The following is a 19,362-nucleotide window of genomic DNA, read 5'->3' as shown; positions in this document are numbered from 1 at the left end:
TGTTGTCCTTGGAGGGGTGAGAAGCAAGAGAAGCTGCAGCCCCTTGTGCGTGAAGGAGAGGAGGGGCTGAGTTGTGAGGGAAGGTGGAAACGATGTGGGAGGAGAGCCGAGGCTGGGGCTGGTTGGTCTGTCTGTACTGCACAGTGCTCTCCTGCAGCGAGAGCATTGCAGGCAAAGTGGGGAGCATCCATGGTCACAGTACAGGGATACTTGCGGTGGCGTGAGATTGTTGGCTGGTGTCAGAGGAACTCTGCTGGTGTGTCAGCCCAGAGCATGTGGTGTGGGTGACCTTACTCTTCCCCACCGCTGAGCAGCCCTTTCAAACAGCTTTGGCCAGCTGCGTGCTACCTTTTAGTGGTTTCTGCTGACAACAGAGAGAAATTGAGATGCAGGGAGCGTTTTCCTAGGTGCTCCTGAGCCTTGTATCCATTCCCAAGGGAGATGGTTCCTGCAGTATTCTGGAACAGAGCTCTCAGCCAAATGAGCCTCATTCTAGCAGGGCTGGGGAAGCGATGAGACCATCTGAATGGCATGGGAGCGAGGAGTTCCCACCCACAGTGAGTATTCCCTTTCCATGGGAACAGTCACTTCTCGCTCGGGCTTACAAAGAGCCGAAACGTGACTCAGAAGCCTCCAGCCCTTTCTCAGCTCTGCTGACCACTTCTGCAGCCCGGTCTGTTAACAGCTGACTGTTTCTCCTTTGGGCACAGACAGTCCCAGTTAAACCTTGAAGGTGGGAGTTGGGAGTGAAGAAGGCGAGGGGAGAAGGCTCGCCGTGTCCTTGGAAGGGGAACATTAATCAGAAGCGTCCCTGGGAGTCTCTGAACATGAGCCCCAGAGCCACTTTGGACAAGCTGGCTCTTGGGCCCTGTGTCCAGTTGGAGTTTTATCCTGTGCCTGGAGTGACTCATTGTGCCTTGCCCTCGTGTATCCTTTTGACCTCCAGCTTCTCCTTCCTTCTGGACAGGCACCGGTGGGATTTTGTGTTACGAAGATGCTAATGGAGCCATGCTGATGGGCGTCTCGGGAATCAGGATTGCAAGGCAAGTGCCTGTATTTCCCCTTTGCTTCTGAGCTCTCTTGGTGCAAGAGTAAAGAACGAAATTAAAAAATACCTGAACGAACTCAAAGCCTGAGAAGTTTTACTCTTGGTGAAATTACTCTTTGAAAGGGTAAAATGGGTTTGCATCTGTGGGCACGTGCAGCAGCTTCCTGTTAGAATTGAAAAAGAAAAAAGTAAAGCGGCCTTGGCTGGCAAATAAGTGCTGGAGAATCAGTTGGCATGTTCAGAGTCTGTCACGTCCCAAACACCCACCCGTGACCTTGTCACATCCCAGTTTAGGGTCCACAGATAGAGTGGCAGGAAAGAGGGAGAGGAGACTCAGATTCGCCGGTCCCCTCTGTGTGGATTCATGTGAGAATGCACTCAAGGTCCGTGGGCAAACCAACCCCTTTATTCCATAGTCAGACTCATTGGTAAATAACTGGATAGCAGAAATAATTATTGCTCGCCACGTGTGTGGGGGGTTTTGTTCCTTGTGTTACTTACTGGAAACAAAAGTAATCGAGAGGAAGAGAAAAGAAGAAAGAGGGGAATGGAGAGAGAGAGATACATCACCGCTCCAGGTTCCAGCATCGGTCCAGCCATTGGGGGTCTCTGGTGTGTAGGAGCGCTTGTTCAGAGGTCCCTCCCAATGGCACTTGCCTCCCTCTTCTATCTCCTCCATTCACTACGGACTGCCCCTCTGCCCTGATGGCAGTTTTGTCTCAGAGCTCAGCTCAGCGTTTCACTTGAGGGTTTGTGCACCTTGTGAGTGTTTGAGACATACCTCGCAAAGCCTCAGAGAATCTCCACCCGTCGTTCTCTTCTGGAGTTTTTGCCTCTTGCGGTTGTCTGCACCTTGGGAGCAAACAGTTCTTTGTTCCAGGGGGTCACAAGTTAGTCTTGGTGTTAGGTTGTAACAGCTCTTCCGTGTTGGTCTCCTACAGAAGCATCAGGCATGAGACTCATAGAATCATCCAATGGTTTGGGTTGAAAAGGACCTCAAAGATCATCTAGTTCCAACCCACCTGCCATGGGCAGGGGCACCTTCCACTACACCAGGTTGCTCAAAGCCTCATTCAGCCATTGCCCCTTGTCCTGTCACTGCACGCCCTTATAAAACGTCCCTCTCCAGCTTTCCTGTAGCCCCTTTAGGAACTGGAAGGTGCTGGAAGGTCTCCCCGGAGCCTTCTCTTCTCCAGGCTGAACAGCCCCAACTCTCTCAGCCTGTCTCAAGAGCAGAGGTGCTGCAGCTCTCGGATCATCTTCATGGCCTCCTCTGGACCCGCTCCAACTGGGTTTTCTACTGGTTTTCCATTCTGTGGATTGTGGTGGGTCAACCCTGGCCAGCTGCTAAGCACCCACCAGCCGCTTGCCCACTGCCTCTATAGCAGGATGGGGAGAGAACTGGAAAAGCAAAAGTGAGAAAAAAGCCTTTGTGGGTCAAGCTAAAGACAGTTTAATGAGTAAAGGAAAGCGAGAGAGGAAAAAAAAGTGATGCAAAAGCGTTCACTTACTGCTCCTGCCAGTAAGACCAACGCCCAGCCGGTCCTTGAGCAATGGTACCTTGGAAAAACCTCCTCCTGCCCAGTTTTACTGCTGAGCGTGATGCTACATGGTGTGGAATGTCCCTCTGGTCCACTGGGGTCAGCTCTCCCTCCTGTGGCCTCTTCCAGCCTCTCACCCCCAGCCCACTCGCTGCAGGGGCATTTTAGTTCAGCTCGTGGGAAGCGGGCTGGAGGCAGCAGCAGAGGCAGAACTCGGGGTCTGTTTTTGGCTCTGCCAACAGAAAGCAGGGTGTAGGAACGGAGAGAGCGTATGAACCCTGGCCTCCTTAGGGGATCCCAGGGACTGAGCCTGCATGTGCATTCCCCTCCTCCACAGCACGACTCTTACCCTCACCCTGGGCCACCCCCACGACATCACCAGTCGGTCTTCCACCCACAGCCCCACGTTCCCAACCCACAGCCCTTATCATTGCTTCTGCCTCTCTCTCGCCTTCCCAGGTGGACAAACGCACTGGGACACCGTTGGGGTTTAGCCCAGGCGGCAGCGAAACCACCACGGAGCCGCTCTCACTCCTCCCCCTCGGTGAGGTGGAGAGGAGAAAAATGTAGCAAAAGGCTGAGGGTCGAGGTGAGAACAGGGAGGGAGCAGCCCCCAACCATGGCCCCGGGCAGAACAGACTCGGCTTGGGGACAAATCAGTTTAATTTGGTAACAGTTATTTCAGAGAGGACAAGAGAAACAAAGCCAGATTTTAAGAACCACCTTCCTCCCACCCCTCCCTTCTTCCCAGCTCTACCTCCTCCCCCAGCAGCACAGGGGATGGGGAATGGTGGGTTGCAGGTCAGTTCGTCACACGTTGTTTCTGCCGCTTCTTTCTTAAAGAGGGAGAACTCCTTACACTCTTCCCCTGCTCCACCGTGGAGCCTCTCCTCACGGAAGACAGTCCTCCATGAACTTCGATGTGAGTCCTTCCCGCAGGATGCAATCCTTCCCCATCAGATTGCTCCAGCACAGGCTTTCCCACGGAGTTATAGCATCTTCGGGCACAGCCACCCGCTCCAGTGTGGAGTCCCTTCCCACGGGCAGCAGATGCATCTCTGCTCCACCATGGATCTTCAGCAGCATGGGGAGTCCTTCCCATGGAGACAGTCCTCTAAGAACTCCTTTGGGCACAGGCATCTCTGCTCCAGCGTGGGGTCCTCTCTCATGGTTGCAGGGGCCACCCTTATGCTGCCCATCCTTGTAGACCTGTGACACTGTTCACAGGGCACTTTGGAGCGCTGTCACCGGGTCCTTCGACAAGCCCCTCAGCTACCACGGGCCTCACAGCTGATTTGGCCTCTGCTGCATCTGGGCTCGTGCACGGTGAGGAACAAAGCTGAGCCATGACCACCAACCTCTGCGAGCATGACTCCTGGGGCTGGGCAGGTGTCGTGGTTTTTTTGGACTGAGGGTCGAGACAAGAACCGAACGGGAGCACCCACCAACCATGGTCTCGGGCAAAACATGACTCGGGCTTTCTTCATCAAATCAAAACAATTTATTAACAGTTACTAAACAAGAGACATAGGGGAACGAAACCGGTTACTTGAGAGGAGAAAGAGAAAACAAGGCCAGATCTTAAAACAACACCTCCCCACCCCGTTTCCTTTCGTTCCTGGCTCAAACTCCCCCCCGGCGGCGCAGGGGGACAGGAATGGGGAGTGCAGGTCAGTCAGTCCATGTTGTTAACTGCCGCTCCTTTCTTAAAGGAGGAGGAGTCTTTACACCATTTTTCCCTTGCTTCGGTGGATCCCCTACTCATGAAGAAAAAGTCCCAAACTTTTCCAGTATGAGTCCTGCCCGCAGGATTGCAATCCTCCCCATGGATCGCACCAGTTCGGGCTTTACCAGTCTCGGCCCCTCAGGGAGCTGCTGCCACTCGCGTCGGCGTGGGTCGTCCCACGGACTCCAGATGCCTCCACGACCTCGTCGTGCATTCCATGCCCCATTATCAACAGTACCTGGTCGCGCATCCCCTGCTCCACGACCTTTCCCGGGCTCAGGCATCTCCTTTCCGACGTGGGTTTCTCCACGGGCCACGAGTGGGCTTCTGCTCCGCCGAGTGCACCCTGGCTGCAGGAGGGCCGCCCGACATCTCCACACCGATTGCAAGGGAAACCTCAGCTCCAGTACACCTCCTCCTGCTCCATCTTGACTGACCCGGTCGTTGTGGTTGTTTTCTCTTAGATATTAATCCTCTCTGGGGGAGCTCGGCCCGGTGGGCACCCCGGGAGTGGGGCGCTTACCGAGCCCCCCACGCGGCTCCCCCGGCGCCATCTTGAGCACATGGCGCCGGCCCGGGCCCGAGCAGCCGCCCGGCCGGGAGCGAGGGCAGCGCCCTCCTGCTCTCTCCTCGCTCCTGAGCAAAAAGCCCCCTTTCCCGCCCCTTTGTCCCAGCTTAAATAGGGCCATTCGCAGAGGTGCCAATTTGGCTCAACCTCCCCCGGGGGGGATGGGACTCAGATCTGGTGGCACAGGGAGCAAATCCCCTCCCCTGCCACCAGAACACCCCCCCACACATCAAACTATCACAGCAGGCCTGGGCAGAAAGGTGAGAGCCCCAATAGCATCTCTAAGCTGTTCCCTTTGGGCTCCTCCATGGCAGGAGGACGGAGCTGCCCCACCCTGGATCACACACAAGCACATCCTCTTTCATTTCCAAGAAGCTCACGAATTCCGCAGTACTGGTGAAGCCTTCCCTTGGGAAGGTCCATGCTCTCTGGACATCAGTGGAATGGAGGATCTGGTGCAAAAGCATGCCTGACCTCAGAGGAAGCACAGACTTCTGCCCTCCCCTTGCAGGTGGCAGTTTCCACTACAGCAAAATAACGGGCGTTGCCTGAACACACGCCTCAAGACGAGACGCCCTTCTTCGTACGCATTTGGTGTCTCTGGGCTCCTCAGCACGGAGAGCAAAAGCAGCTTTTCCTCCCCCAGAATGAGCAGCCAAAGGAGGGATCCATCTCGCAGCGTTGGACGGCTCCAGGTCCCCGGTGGGCTGGTCACAGGGGCTGGTGCTGCAGCGGGCGCAGGGCCAGGCGCGGCCACGGGCCCATCGTCGCTCGCCGTCCTGCACCATCTTCTGAGAAGCGCCTGCAGCTGCCCAGGGGCTGGAAGGAGGTGGAGGCGCCGCCTCACACAGACACTCGGTGCTGGCAGCTCACAGACAAATCCCACGGAAGCAGCTCTCTGCTCTGCGCGTTTCAAAAGGGAATCCCCGGCACCGGCGCGTCCCTGCAGGGGAAGCGGTGTGCAGCGGTGAGCGCGGGGCCTGGAAAGGCGACAGCAGGAGCTGCGGCGGGGGAACTGACCGACAGAAAGGGTTAATTCTCCACCTCGAGAGAGAGTCCAGCACCCGGAGAGAGTCCAAGGTAAAGAGATCTCCACCCTTGGAGATCCTATGCAGTGCAGCGTGATCAAGGTGCAAAGACACCTGAGGCAGCTCTGAGGTCAGCCCTGCTGCGGTCGCAACAGAAACCTCCACAACTTCCTTCCGACCTAAATCCTTCTGTGAGCCTGAACTCCTGAGGTCCCTAAAAAGCTGCCCTGGACGGGGTTTGTGTGGCGGGGTTTGGGCAGCGGGAGGGACTGCTGTGAGAAGCTGCTAGAAGCCTCCCTGGCTCCAGTCAGACCCGCCTCTGGCCGAGGCCGAGCCAGTTGCAATGGTGGTAGCGCCAATGTGATGACGTATTTAAGAAGAGGGAAAATATCTTCTGCAGAACCTGCAATGGAGAGAGATGGAGCTGCAGACCTCACCCCCAGTCTCCCACACAGGTGGCTGTCTGTGCCCGGGGACACCAGGGCTCATCGGGCTGGTCAGACCCGGCACAGTGGTGGGGGAGAGAAGAGCAGGATGTGAGAGAAACAGCTCTGCAGACACCAAGGTCAGGGAAGATGGAGCGGGACAAGGTGTGCCAGAGCTGAGACTCCCCTGCAGCCCGTGGGAGAAATGATGGAGCAGAGACCCACCGTAACCAAGGAGGACCCCACACTGGAGCGGTTGGCTGTGCTCGAAGGAGTTTATAGAGAATCGTCTCCCATGGCGAAAGGACCCCACTCTGCTAGAGATTTGAGTGGAGCAGAAATGCATCTTTGATCCGTGGAGGACCCCCACACCAGAGCAGGTGGTTTACACCCAAAGAAGGCCATGACTCCATGGGAATCCCTCACTGGAGCAGTCTGTCCCTGAAGGACTGCACCCCACGGTGCAGGGGCCCACACTGCAGCAGTTCCTGAAGGACTGCAGCCCGTGGGAAGGACTCACATGGGAGAAGTTTATGGAGGACTGTCTCCTGTGGGAAAGAACCACATGCTGGAGCAGGGAAAGAGTGTGAGGAGTCCTCCCCCTGAGGAGGAAGAAGCAGCAGAAACAACATGTGATGAACTGACCGCAACCCCCATTCCCCATCCCCCTGTGCCGCTTGGCGGGAGGAAGAAGAGGCAGGAGGAAGGGAGCAGTGGGGGGAAGGTGGTTTTAAGTTTGGTTTTATTTCTCATCATCCTACTCTGATTCGATTGGTAACAATTAAATGGATGTTTTCCTCAGGTCAAGTCCGTTTTGCCTGTGACTGTAGTTGGTCAGTGATCCCTCCCTGTCCTTGTCTCGACCCTCGAGGCCATCCGTTACATTTTCCCCTCCCCATCCCACCCGGGGGAAGGAGTGGGCGAGTGCCCACACCGTGCTCAGTTGCTGTCTGGGCCTGAACCACGGCGCTCCCCTTCATCAGGGGCACATTTTGAGCTGCGTCCCCAGACCAGCCAGACCCAAGGGCGGACTCTTATCCCCTTGAATGATGCCAGTGGAAACGTGAAGATGTGAATCTTCTCGTCAACACTGAAAATGCCACCGTCCCTCTTCGTAATCCAGAAGACCCGGATCCGCTTGGGAGTCTGGATTTCCGAAAGGAGAGTGGCATTAGGGGACGTGAGAGCTTCTAAGTGCCCTGGACAGTGCTCCACTGCCCAGATGCCCTCCTCCGGTTTAAAGGCAGACCAACCCTTCCTTTTAACATCTTCTCTAGAGACCCCCACAGCCCATTCTCCTCCAACCACCACCTCCACCTCCCAGTAGTATCTCCCTGAGGTGAAGCCTTCACAGCCAGCACACAGCACCATTGGTTAAATCTCTCAGGGATGTCAGGGATGTCCTGCCGTGTGTCCTTCTCGTTTCACACTTCTGCGGTCGTCAGACAGGACCAGGTCACAGTGGGCTGTGTCCTGCATCCAGAACCACCTTCACTGCAGGAGAGATGGAGTCAAAGACATCAGGGCAGAGCTCGCCCCAGGAGAGATCTTTGCTGGGGCTGCGTGAGGAAGAAGAAAAAGGGTGCAAGCGATAGCTGGCAGACTGTGCACAGGAAGCTGCACAAGGGAACAATGTCAGTGCAAGGAACAGAAAATGAAGCAGAGAGATGACATCGAGCAGAGGGGGAAGAGGATTGTCAGCAGAGCTCCAGGTCTGAAGAAGTCCTCATGTCTCTAAAACATGGCCAGCACTGCTCACTGAGGACCAGGACTCTCCAGATTTGCCTGAAACTGGGGAATGCACCAAACAAACAAGAGGTCTGAGTGTTACACTTCCTCCTGCAAAGCGAGGGTTGGCAGAAGCATCCCTGGCCCCACCAGCATCACTGCGGGAGGGGAACTACCAAGAAGGGAGATGAAAGCAGGGAAGATGATTCAGCATCCTGAAAGACTAAACTTGAATTACCTTCTTCTATAGGCACTGCAGATCTTCTCCATGCTTTAAAAAAACAACAAAGAAACAAAGAAAAACACAAATGAGAGGTAATCTGAACACACTTGTACGGGATTAGCTCAGGATACAGATACACCAGTGTAGCTGCACGTGTTCTGAATTGTTGCCATGTTTGTGAATGCCATCTCACAGCGGGTAGCTTCAAAACTTCAATGTCTAGCTACATGAAAGGGCTCCATCCATTTTCTACAAACAGAATCATGCTGCCTGGTCTGAAAACTGAATGTTCTTCTTAGTTGTGACAGTTTGATGGGGGGGGGGGCTGTTCTGGTGGCAGGGGAGGGGATTTGCTCCCTGTGCCACCAGATCTGAGTCCCATCCCCCCCGGGGAGGGGTTGAGCCAATCAGCGCCTCTGCGAATGGCCCTATTTAAGTTGGGACAAAAGGGGCAGGAAAGGGCTTTTTGCTCAGGAGCGAGGAGAGAGCAGGAGGGCGCTGCCCTCGATCCCGGCTCCCGGCCGGGCGACTACCCGGGCCCGGGCCGGCGCCATGTGCTCAAGATGGCGCCGGGGGAGCCGCACGGGGGGCTCGGGAAGCGCCCCGCTCCCGGGGTGCCCGCCGGGCCGAGCTCCCCCAGAGGGGATTAAGATCTAAGAGAAAACAACCACAACGACCGGGTGCAGCAAAGATGGAGCAGGAGGAGGTGTACTGGAGCTGAGGTTTCCCTTGCAATCGGTGTGAAGATGAGCAGGCGGCCCTCCTGCAGCCAGGGTGCACTCGGCGGAGCAGAAGCCCACTCGTGGCCCGTGGAGAAGCCCACGTCGGAAAGGAGATGCCTGAGCCCGGGAAAGGTCGTGGAGCAGGGGATGCGCGACCAGGTACTGTTATAATGGGGCATGGGAATGCACGACGAGGTCGTGGAGGGCATCTGGAGGCCGTGGGACGACCCACGCCGACGCGAGTGGCAGCAGCTCCCTGAGGGGCCGAGACTGGTAAAGCCCGAACTGGTGCGATCCATGGGGAGGATTGCAATCCTGCGGGCAGGACTCACGTAGGAAAGTTTGGGGACTTTTTTTCTTCATGAGTAGGGGATCCACCGAAGCAAGGGGAAAATGGTGTAAAGACTCCTCCTCCTTTAAGAAAGGAGCGGCAGTAACACATGGATGAACTGACCTGCACTCCCCCATTCCCTGTCCCCCTGCGCCACCGCGGGGGAGGGTTGAGCCGGGAACGAAAGGAAATACGGAGTGGGGAGGTGTTGTTTAGATCTGGCCTTGTTTTCTCTTTCTCCTCTCAAGTAACCGTTTCGTTCCCTTATGTCTCCTGTTAAGTAACTGTTAATAAATTGTTTTGTTTATGAAGAAAGCTGAGTCATGTTTGCCGGGACCATGGTTGGTGGGTGCTCCCTCTCGGTTCTTGTCTCGGCCCTCAGTCCAAAAACCACGACATTAGTCTAGAAGGATTACAAGGAATAGCTTAAAAACACATAGAAAGAAAAGGAAAGACTGTTTCTGAAATTAGTTCAGTATTTGCTACCTCTCCCTTCTCAAAAGGAAAACAAAACCAGGGCAGAGGTTCAAAACCCAGGTGAGAAAATGGCCCAACTGAAGTGTCTCCCCTGTAGGAAGGAGAACGATACTCACCAAGTTCTTCAGCTTGCTTCTCTGAAAAGAAGGTAAAACAGCACAAATGGGTGTGGGATGTTGATTTGGGGGATAACCTCTCCCATAACCGCCCGCAGGGCGCAGGCAGCCGGGGTTCTGCCCACGCCTGGCAATGCAAAGCTCTCCCGCACCCCCAGCCTGGAGCTCTGCAGGTGATGGTGCAGCTGTCCCCGCTCGGGTACAGGGCAGGAAAAGGTCTCTTCCTACAGGTCTCCCCTGTAGGAAGGAGAACGATACTCACCAAGTTCTTCAGCTTGCTTCTCTGAAAAAGAAGGTAAAACAGCACAAATGGGTGTGGGATGTTGATTTGGGGATAACCTCTCCCATAACCGCCCGCAGGCGCAGGCAGCCGGGGTTCTGCCCACGCCTGGCAATGCAAAGCTCTCCCGCACCCCCAGCCTGGAGCTCTGCAGGTGATGGTGCAGCTGTCCCGCTCGGGTACAGGGCAGGAAAAGGTCTCTTCCTACAGGTCTCCCCTGTAGGAAGGAGAACGATACTCACCAAGTTCTTCAGCTTGCTTCTCTGAAAAGAAGGTAAAACAGCACAAATGGGTGTGGGATGTTGACTTGGGGATAACCTCTCCCATAACCGCCCGCAGGCGCAGGCAGCCGGGGTTCTGCCCACGCCTGGCAATGCAAAGCTCTCCCGCACCCCAGCCTGGAGCTCTGCAGGGTGACGGTTCAGCTGTCCCGCTCGGGTACGAGGCAGGAAAAGGTCTCTTCCTACAGGTCTCCCCTGTAGGAAGGAGACGATACTCACCAAGTTCTTCAGCTTGCTTCTCTGAAAAAGAAGGTAAAACAGCACAAATGGGTGTGGGATGTTGACTTGGGGATAACCTCTCCCCATAACCGCCCGCAGGCGCAGGCAGCCGGGGTTCTGCCCACGCCTGGCAATGCAAAGCTCTCCCGCACCCCCAGCCTGGAGCTCTGCAGGTGACGGTTCAGCTGTCCCGCTCGGGTACGAGGCAGGAAAAGGTCTCTTCCTACAGGTCTCCCCTGTAGGAAGGAGAACGATACTCACCAAGTTCTTCAGCTTGCTTCTCTGAAAAAGAGGTAAAACAGCACAAATGGGTGTGGGATGTTGACTTGGGGATAACCTCTCCCATAACCGCCCGCAGGCGCAGGCAGCCGGGGTTCTGCCCACGCCTGGCAATGCAAAGCTCTCCCGCACCCCCAGCCTGGAGCTCTGCAGGTGACGGTTCAGCTGTCCCGCTCGTGTACGAGGCAGGAAAAGGTCTCTTCCTACAGGTCTCCCCTGTAGGAAGGAGAACGATACTCACCAAGTTCTTCAGCTTGCTTCTCTGAAAAAGAAGGTAAAACAGCACAAATGGGTGTGGGATGTTGACTTGGGGATAACCTCTCCCATAACCGCCCGCAGGCGCAGGCAGCCGGGGTTCTGCCCACGCCTGGCAATGCAAAGCTCTCCCGCACACCCCAGCCTGGAGCTCTGCAGGTGACGGTTCAGCTGTCCCGCTCGGGTACGAGGCAGGAAAAGGTCTCTTCCTACAGGTCTCCCCTGTAGGAAGGAGAACGATACTCACAAGTTCTTCAGCTTGCTTCTCTGAAAAAGAAGGTAAAACAGCACAAATGGGTGTGGGATGTTGACTTGGGGATAACCTCTCCCATAACCGCCCGCAGGCGCAGGCAGCCGGGGTTCTGCCCACGCCTGGCAATGCAAAGCTCTCCCGCCACCCCCAGCCTGGAGCTCTGCAGGTGACGGTGCAGCTGTCCCGCTCGGGTACGGGGCAGGAAAAGGTCTCGGGGAGGTCCCTCGGCCTACAGGGGACCTGTCGCAGGGCACTCGCCTCGCCTGTGCCACACTGCAGTCGTCCATCCCCAACCCCAGACACCATCTGCAATGATCTGCAATTTTTGTGTGATTCTCAACCTTCACTCTCTCCTTTCCCCCCTCTCCCCCAACCCACTTTTTGGTGTCACTTCTTCACCCTTTAAAAGTGAAAGTGAAAAACACCACCCGATACAGACTCTGTAAAAATCCTCCGTAAGGCAGAGAAGGAGACTCAACCGATTTCTGCACCGCTGTCCCCTGGGCAACAGACAGAAACACACACGAGTCACTGTTGGCCACAGTCCCCTCCCTGGGCCCAGCTGGAGGACCCCAGAGGCAGGAGAGGCTGTGCTGAAACAGGGCAGATGTGCTGATTATGTGCCGTGATTGCAAGGATGGCTCACGGCTTCCTGAGGGGCGGACCGGTATTTATTTTGCCCATCACTTATTTCCCCCTGCACTGGCACCGTTTAGCAAGAGCTCATTTTTAATAGCCAAGGACTATTTCTTGGCAATTCTCTAAGCTACAAGCAAGCAAGCAAACAAAAATATGTGCCCTCCCAAAGTGTTTTCCCTGTTTGTTTTTTTTTTAATTTGGTAATTGAACAATCCACATTTTGATAAGAAAATTCTCAACAGCTTAGGTTTCCATAATCTCTCCCTAAAACCCAATAGCTTTTCAGTACTATTTCTCTACTGAAATTAAAAGGAGAGTATTAAAAAGATTGAGAGCACTGAGGGAAAAAATCCCAATGACTTTTCAGAGCGAATTATCACATTGACAGGGGGTCAGGGCAGGGGAAGTAAGTATCTGGCCTAAAAGGATCATTCAGACAGAATGATAGGATGGATAAAAAGGGCTGAAGCTTCTGTAGAGGGTTTTCACCGGGAAGACGGGGAGCGAGACTTACGCAGTGCTGCCTCTTGTGTCGCTGAAAAGACAGACCAAACAGAGCATCACCACCAGAACAGCGCTGAAAATTGCTCACGATAGAAAAGCTTCAGCCAGGAGCGCCTCAAGACCTCCCTTCTCCAGACTTTGGAGATCTGCCCACCCTCCGTGAACCCACCATGGCCAGAGGCCAGTGCTGTGTCACTGCAGACCTGAGCAAGGCTCCAGCTCCAGGGCAGCGGTGAAGTGGCAGGTTTGCCTCGACAAGGGAGGGCGCATGGCTTAAGTTTTCACCTTCAGTGCCACCCAACCATCCTGCCTCGGTGGTGTTCTAGGTGCTGAGACAAAGCTGAGGCTCCTGCACAATGCAATGTCCTACCCCCAAAGCTTCCTCCGCTTTGGGAGGGACCTTGAGAGCCCTTTGGAAGCAAAGCGCACTGTTGGTACAACATCTGTTCACACTTCCTTTGGGTTGCATATTTCCTTAAAATTACAACATCATTTCATAATTTTCAGTCATTTCAGAATTAATTTCACAAATTTTCTATAGCCACCAACCCAACCATTTCCTTCCCCCCATGTCCCCAGAAATGTGCCCCGTGAATTCTTCCATTTGAGGGATTCTCCAATGCTGGAAAACAGAGAGTAAAGCTTACCTATTTTTTTCTCCTGCTTTCCTATGAAGGCAAGAAAGAAGAATGAAATCATTGAGGAAAATCATCCCTTGCTGATGGTTAAAGCACCGCAGGAGTGACAGCCACCTCCAAGGCAGAAAGGCCGCGGGGTCTGGAAGCGCTGCAGTGCGCCTGCACGGCCCACCGGCTCCATCGCCGTTGGCAGAAAGAGAGGATTTCCGTTTTCTTTATTCCTCGGGGATCATTCACCCCCCGAGGGGCCTTTCAGAGCAAAGGAATCCCTGCCAGGCCCCCAGAGTGCCAGGGTGTTTTTGCAGGGCCAGGCAAATCCCTGCTCGGTTTCTGCGGGCAGAAGCCACCCTCAGCTGGGGCAGAGGCACAGTGGCTCCCGCTGCTCCAGTGCCCCCCTTCCTTCTTTGCTGGCCTTTTGGTTGGAGAAACAGCCTTTCTTTCCATGGCCAGAAATTAAATCCCTGGCCTCTTGAAGTTCCCTGGCCCTATCGTGTGGTCTGAGACACCGAGACAAAACTCGGGCATCATCTGGCATTTCCCAAACCCCCGTGTTGTCAAACCCAGAGGGGTGAATAGGGCAGCCCCCTCCCCCAAACGCCGCACCAGAGCGATACTTTTACTTTTAATTTGAAGTAGATAAACTGCGATAACGAGGAGAGCGACCACAGCGACCAGGACCACAGCAAAGGCGGTCATCCAAGGGTGGGCGTTCTGGAAAAAGGGATCTGGAAAACATAGGCAACAAGTGCAACACTCCAGTACAGAGCAGTATCACCAGGAGAAAGGTACGGCCCCCCCCAGGCAAATAAAGTCTCCTAAAATGTTCATTCCTGAACTAAAAAAGGAACAGGATGCAGCTGAAAAGCACGTGATACTGGGATGCAGTTTGGTGTTCAATTGGTCCAGTTCACCACCGCATCTCTGTTCTGGTATATTCCCCGGCCCAAATCAATCGTCCAGTAAAAAAAGATCTTTTCTGTGTGACACGACGATTGATTTCTCATGCCAAACCAGCAGAACAGGATTTCACAGCAGGTGAGACTAAGGGCACGGGCTGGTTTCTCGTTTCTGTTCGGCTCCAGGGTCCTGCACGTCTGTATTTAACCCAGGTGCCTACAGCAGCTCTGCTGCAGTGGGGGTTGTCTTTGTCCCCCCGCAGACCCGCACTTCCAGACACAGCTGGTGAATTTCGGCAGCGCGGCTGCACAAACGCTGCCCAAAGCCGCCCCTGTTTGCACACGCAGCGTGCAAACACGCCCGAGGCACCGAGCACAGCCTGCACAACGCGTTCTCCGAGCGCAGCTCCGTCGGGAACGGGAACAGGGCGCTGCCCGCGGCCGCTGCTCACCTGATATGTACAAAGCTGATGCCCGTTCGTGGCCGTGCCGGGCATGTCGGACCGAGCAGGAGAGCTGCTGGCTCACGCCTCTGCTGAGGATTATGCTGCTTTTCCGCTGCAAAGAGGCCCGCGCTCGTCCTGGTAACGCGTTCCAAGAGGGATGGGAGATGCCGCCCTGGGGATCCTGCCACAGCACCTGGGGCTGCGGGTACCAGCCGGCCGAGCGACAGCCCACCCGGATCCCCCCGTCCTGGTAGCGTTCGAGCGTCGATGAGCGTGGCAGAGCCGCCGCTGCGGGAGAACAGAGACCCTGGGGTGATCCTGCGGGATGCCGGGAATCGGGGGAATGAGGTGGCCCCGCCATTCCTTCCCTGACAAGAAGGGATGAGCTTCGACACAGACAAATCCCAGGGGGTTTTAAGACAAATGTCACCTGGATTCAGGACAAATCTTGCAGTCTGTTTCACATAACTCAAAGATCTGCTCTGGGGGCTGCTACTGGCAGCAACATCACCTGCAGGCCTGGGCAGTAAAATGGACAAGCACGACCCAAGACACTCGGACTGTATTGCCCAATGCCAAAGTTTTTCTTACACCCACTTGTATGAAGAAAACAATCTCAAGAACACTTTGGAAGCAGGCAGCATATCTCACGAGCTCCTTACGGCTGCTTGGTGGGCAATTTTCACTCTAGGAGACATTCTTAGTAGTTTCAACCATGGGACTTAACAACACCCTGTTCCCAAGCAACCACCTGAAATTGCTGCTGGAAGAAGGACAGGGAAGAAGAGCACTGGCTACGAGCAAGTAAATTAGAGGTACCAGGGACATGGGCCTACAGACCTGTCACCTTCAGCTCCACCACAGCCTTGATCGTAATCGGAGCCATGTTGAACAAAGCAGGTGAAATTCCCTCTGTCAGCCGGTTGAACACCAGATTTTCATTCCACAGTGCCCTTGGCGAGGCCCTCCGGTCAGCAGCTCGGTGCGCCCTTGTATTGAAGCATTTGATCCCTGTACGGGTCCTGGCCCTCCTTGTAGCGATGCACAAAGGGCAAGGGATGTTCCTGAAACCAGATCACCTCCGTGTCCTGCGGCTCTGCTCTGGGGAAGAAGCGGCAGGGCAACACCACGTCCTCGCCCACGCCACGGTGATGGGGCCGGGGGGTCCCGTCACGCTGAACGGAGCTGGGAGGAAGAAGAAATAACTGTGAGTTTGCTGTGGCGACTGAGCTCGGAAAACCAGCGGATGCTGCTCCGCGTGGTTCGTGTGCTGCCGGGCTGTGCCATCAGCGTTGGGAGTGTAACCGCACTGGAGGAGACACGGCAATTGAGGGGAGGGTTGGAGAGGGACCCCTGCCATGCTGCACCAGGGAGTGGGCTGGGGCCAGGACACCCCCCATTGCTCTGCTTCCCTGTCCTGAGCTGCCAAGTTCGTTCTTCAAATCCCTAAAAGACCGTTTGTCCTCAAGGGCACAAGTGCTGCCGCGTGCTGCTCGGTGGGAGAAGGCAGGACAATGAAGGAAGGAAGAAATTGGCCAGAAGGTTCTGGGTGGTTGGCTGGAGAAAGCAGACAACTTGGTATAAATAAAACTCAAATATCCTAGCTATTTGCACCTATTAGAAAAGCAAATAAACATTTAGGTAGTCAGAGCATCTTTGGAAAGATTTTTCCCTTTTCCACAGGGAAAGTGGTTCTGGTTGAAGGAAAACAAAAACAAATGACTTTTTGTTGGCAAGGTAACTTTGAGTCAACTGTTGTGCGGCACCGTTTTTACCAGGGTTGCCTTGAAGAAGCTGCCCTCAGGTCAGCAATCTACAGAAGAAGACCCAGAACATTTTAAAGTATTTTTTTGTTGTTGTTTTTTCCCTTTATTGAATTGGTTCTGCAAAGAGTCCAGCGCACCCTGGACACAGCCCAGTACAGTGAGACATGCTGGGAACATGCTGCGAACATGCTGGGAACATGCTGGAAAGTTGGGAGGGAAATGGCATGCAAGCTCAATCAACTGTCGTGCCAGCTGATGACGTCGTCGGCAGCCCAGCAGCAACTCAACACCACACAGCGCTCGCTCACCCTCCCCACCCCGGGAATGGGAAAGAGAAGTAAAGGGGAAACGGGAAGGAGACTCGTGGGTTGAGATAAGAACAATTTCATAACATAAAATAATATCTGAATATATATATGTATAATGATACTAACATCTACAAACGAGTGATGCCCAGTGTAATTGCTCACCACCCAGTGACCAACGCCTGTCCCAGTTAACCATCCCGAAACAGGTAAGTCCCGACAGCACAATCCGGATGAGCGAGAGGCCCGAAAAGCGAGCGAGAGCGAGATGGCACTGTGAGAGCCCTCAGAAGGGCCAGAGCCCTTCTTCCCGGTCAACCCCCATCTGTACGCTGGGCATGACGTTGCATGATATGGAATACTCCCTTGGCCAATTTGGCCCTCAATCCCAAGTCTAAGTTCAAATCGTAGAGGCAGTTGTGGACCCTTTGTCCCGGTGATGCCCCCCCAGCCTCTGATGCTCCTGCCCCCCGGCAAAACCACGGCAAGCTGAAAGGTCCCGGATGTCTCGGTACCAACTACAAACATCAGCGCACAGCAACGTTCTTCTCCGAACAAATCCCAGACTAACACCAAAACACGGAGCTCCTCCAGCTGCCAAAAAGAAGAACTAACCCTGTCCCAGCCAACACCAGGACACCAACCCATCTGCATCATCTGATCTCCAGCTGAGTTCAGCGAGGTTGTGCGAACGCCTGTGCTGACACGGCCGGAGGAACAACCCAGGATTCAGAGGGATGCCGGCTCTCTCGGAAGCGGACAAGGTTCACGGCAAAGGGCTCCGTGCTGTGCCGTTCACGGGCAGTAGCCGCGCTGGCGGACGGGAAGATGCTCAGGCTGTGAGCAACGCCGCAGGAATGAGCACGAACCAGGGGGATCCCTACCTGGCTGCAGCTCGTGAACTTGGAAAACTAAACCGTAAATGATAAACGCTGTCGGAGAGCAGCAGCGCTGGAAACCGGAGAGCATCGTCTTCGCTGCTGCACAACCTGGAGATGGGGAAGGAGAGGAAAGGGGGAAAAGGGAAGAGAAACAAGGGAATACAGAAAAAAAAAAGGCAGAATTCACTTTAAAGGGGTTTATTGCTGATTGCAGACCGTGTTTATAAAATCTAGGGAAAAGCCACAGATGCCAAAGGTTGAAATCAGTTTTCCATCATCAGCCTGACTTGGCTTGATGCTTTACATACAAAGTGCCTGACTGGTATGAAAAGTTGTAGGAATTTCCCATGGGGAAACAAAGGACAAGCGCAACATCTCCTCTAATTCCATGAAAAAGTGGCAGTGGTTTTAATATGGAGCCCTTGCTTTTCTTATCCAGCCCTAAGAAAAAGATGGAAAGGTGCAGAACGAGAAGCAGAAACCCAACCTGAATGCGCGCGGCGCTGGGGCCGCACCTTCCTCCTCTGGGACAACCTTTGGACTCCGTTGGTAGCACGTCCCCTGTCCCCGCACCAAGGGCAGGAGGGGGCCTCAGAGCAGGGAAAGCAAAACACCCAAAGCCCTCGTTCAGCACCCAGCCAGGATGGGACCCGGCCCTGCTCCCAGCCCTCCCCAACCCCCTCACCACCCGCTGACTCAGTCCCGGCTTTGTAACGAGCGGTGAAAACCAGGGCCAGTTTTGGCAGGCGGCAGAACGTGATTTCAAGCATCTTCCCGAGAGACCCCGCGTACCTGCAGGCCCTGAGCTCTGTGCCGGGCTCTGGGATGGGGCCGGAGCTGCTCAGCCGCCAGCCAGCGTGGCCGGAGGGCTCACCCTGACCCAGCGAACCACTTCCCTGGCTGAAAACGAAACGAACCCGTCACTCTGCCTCCCAGCCTGCCGCCCGTTTCCTCCTGCGCTGCTTCCGGTCAAAAATGAAACTTGCTGGGTGATTTGGGGGTTTCTGGCAATGCTTTTCTCCCGGAAACGCTCTTCTGGCAGCGCCCGCAGGCACGTCCCTGTGCAAACACCCCATGGCTGCGTCTGGCAGCACCTCCTGACGCAGGGATGCGCTGGGGTTTGTTCCCTTGCATGGTAAGGGGCAGCAGAGGAGCTTTAAAACGTTGGTCACGGGGGGGACACGCGTCCCGTAGGCCCAAAGCAGCTGGCAAGTGCCAGTCACTGCTGAGTGTGCATCACCCACCGCGGAACCGAAGCCAGGGCTGCACGGACCGAGAGAGGAAACATCTCGCCCCGAGGCAGGTGGAGGAGACGGGAAGAACAGCCCAAGTACAAAGTCAGGGAGAGTCGGCAGGAACTGGGGGGAGGGGAAGGGACGAGGGGAAAGGGGATAAGGATGAGGGAGGGACAAGCTGCGGCGCTGCGGGTGCAGCGGGTGCAGAGCCGCTTGTCGGGGCGCAGAGCCGGGAGGGGACGGGAACGGGCGGCGCTTTGCGCGTCCCGGGAAGCGCCCTGCGCTCGGCTGGGATGGAGTTAATGTTCCCGGGAAGCTGGAAGGGACGCACCTGCGACAGCGGACCCAGACCAGCGGGGGGAGATGTAGGCGACACGGTATGACGTCACGCTGAGGATACATATGGCGGGAGGCAGCCGCGGGAGGGGCATCGCCGCGGGAGAGCGGGCTGGGGTCGGGCTGCGGGCGGGCAGCGATCGCATCGCTCCGAGCTGCTCCTGTGCGCGGCGGAGCTGGGATTATCCCTTCGCTCTCTGTGCTGCCCAGTTAAAC

The 19,362-nt window shown here is 55.3% G+C and overlaps 1 pseudogene; it reads right to left on the bottom strand.

Annotated features, from left to right (window-relative positions):
* Nucleotides 1–7,275: 7,275 nt before the first annotated feature.
* Nucleotides 7,276–18,386, bottom strand: LOC147526696 (butyrophilin subfamily 1 member A1-like; annotated as a pseudogene).
* Between the last annotated feature and the right edge of the window lie 976 nt (nucleotides 18,387–19,362).

The sequence above is a fragment of the Tauraco erythrolophus genome, chromosome 28 (genome assembly GCF_009769465.1).
Source record: "Tauraco erythrolophus isolate bTauEry1 chromosome 28, bTauEry1.pri, whole genome shotgun sequence".
In the NCBI taxonomy this organism is placed as follows: domain Eukaryota; kingdom Metazoa; phylum Chordata; class Aves; order Musophagiformes; family Musophagidae; genus Tauraco; species Tauraco erythrolophus.
The sequence above is the reverse complement of the archived record's forward strand: the minus strand, read 5'-3'. Positions and strand labels throughout refer to the sequence as shown.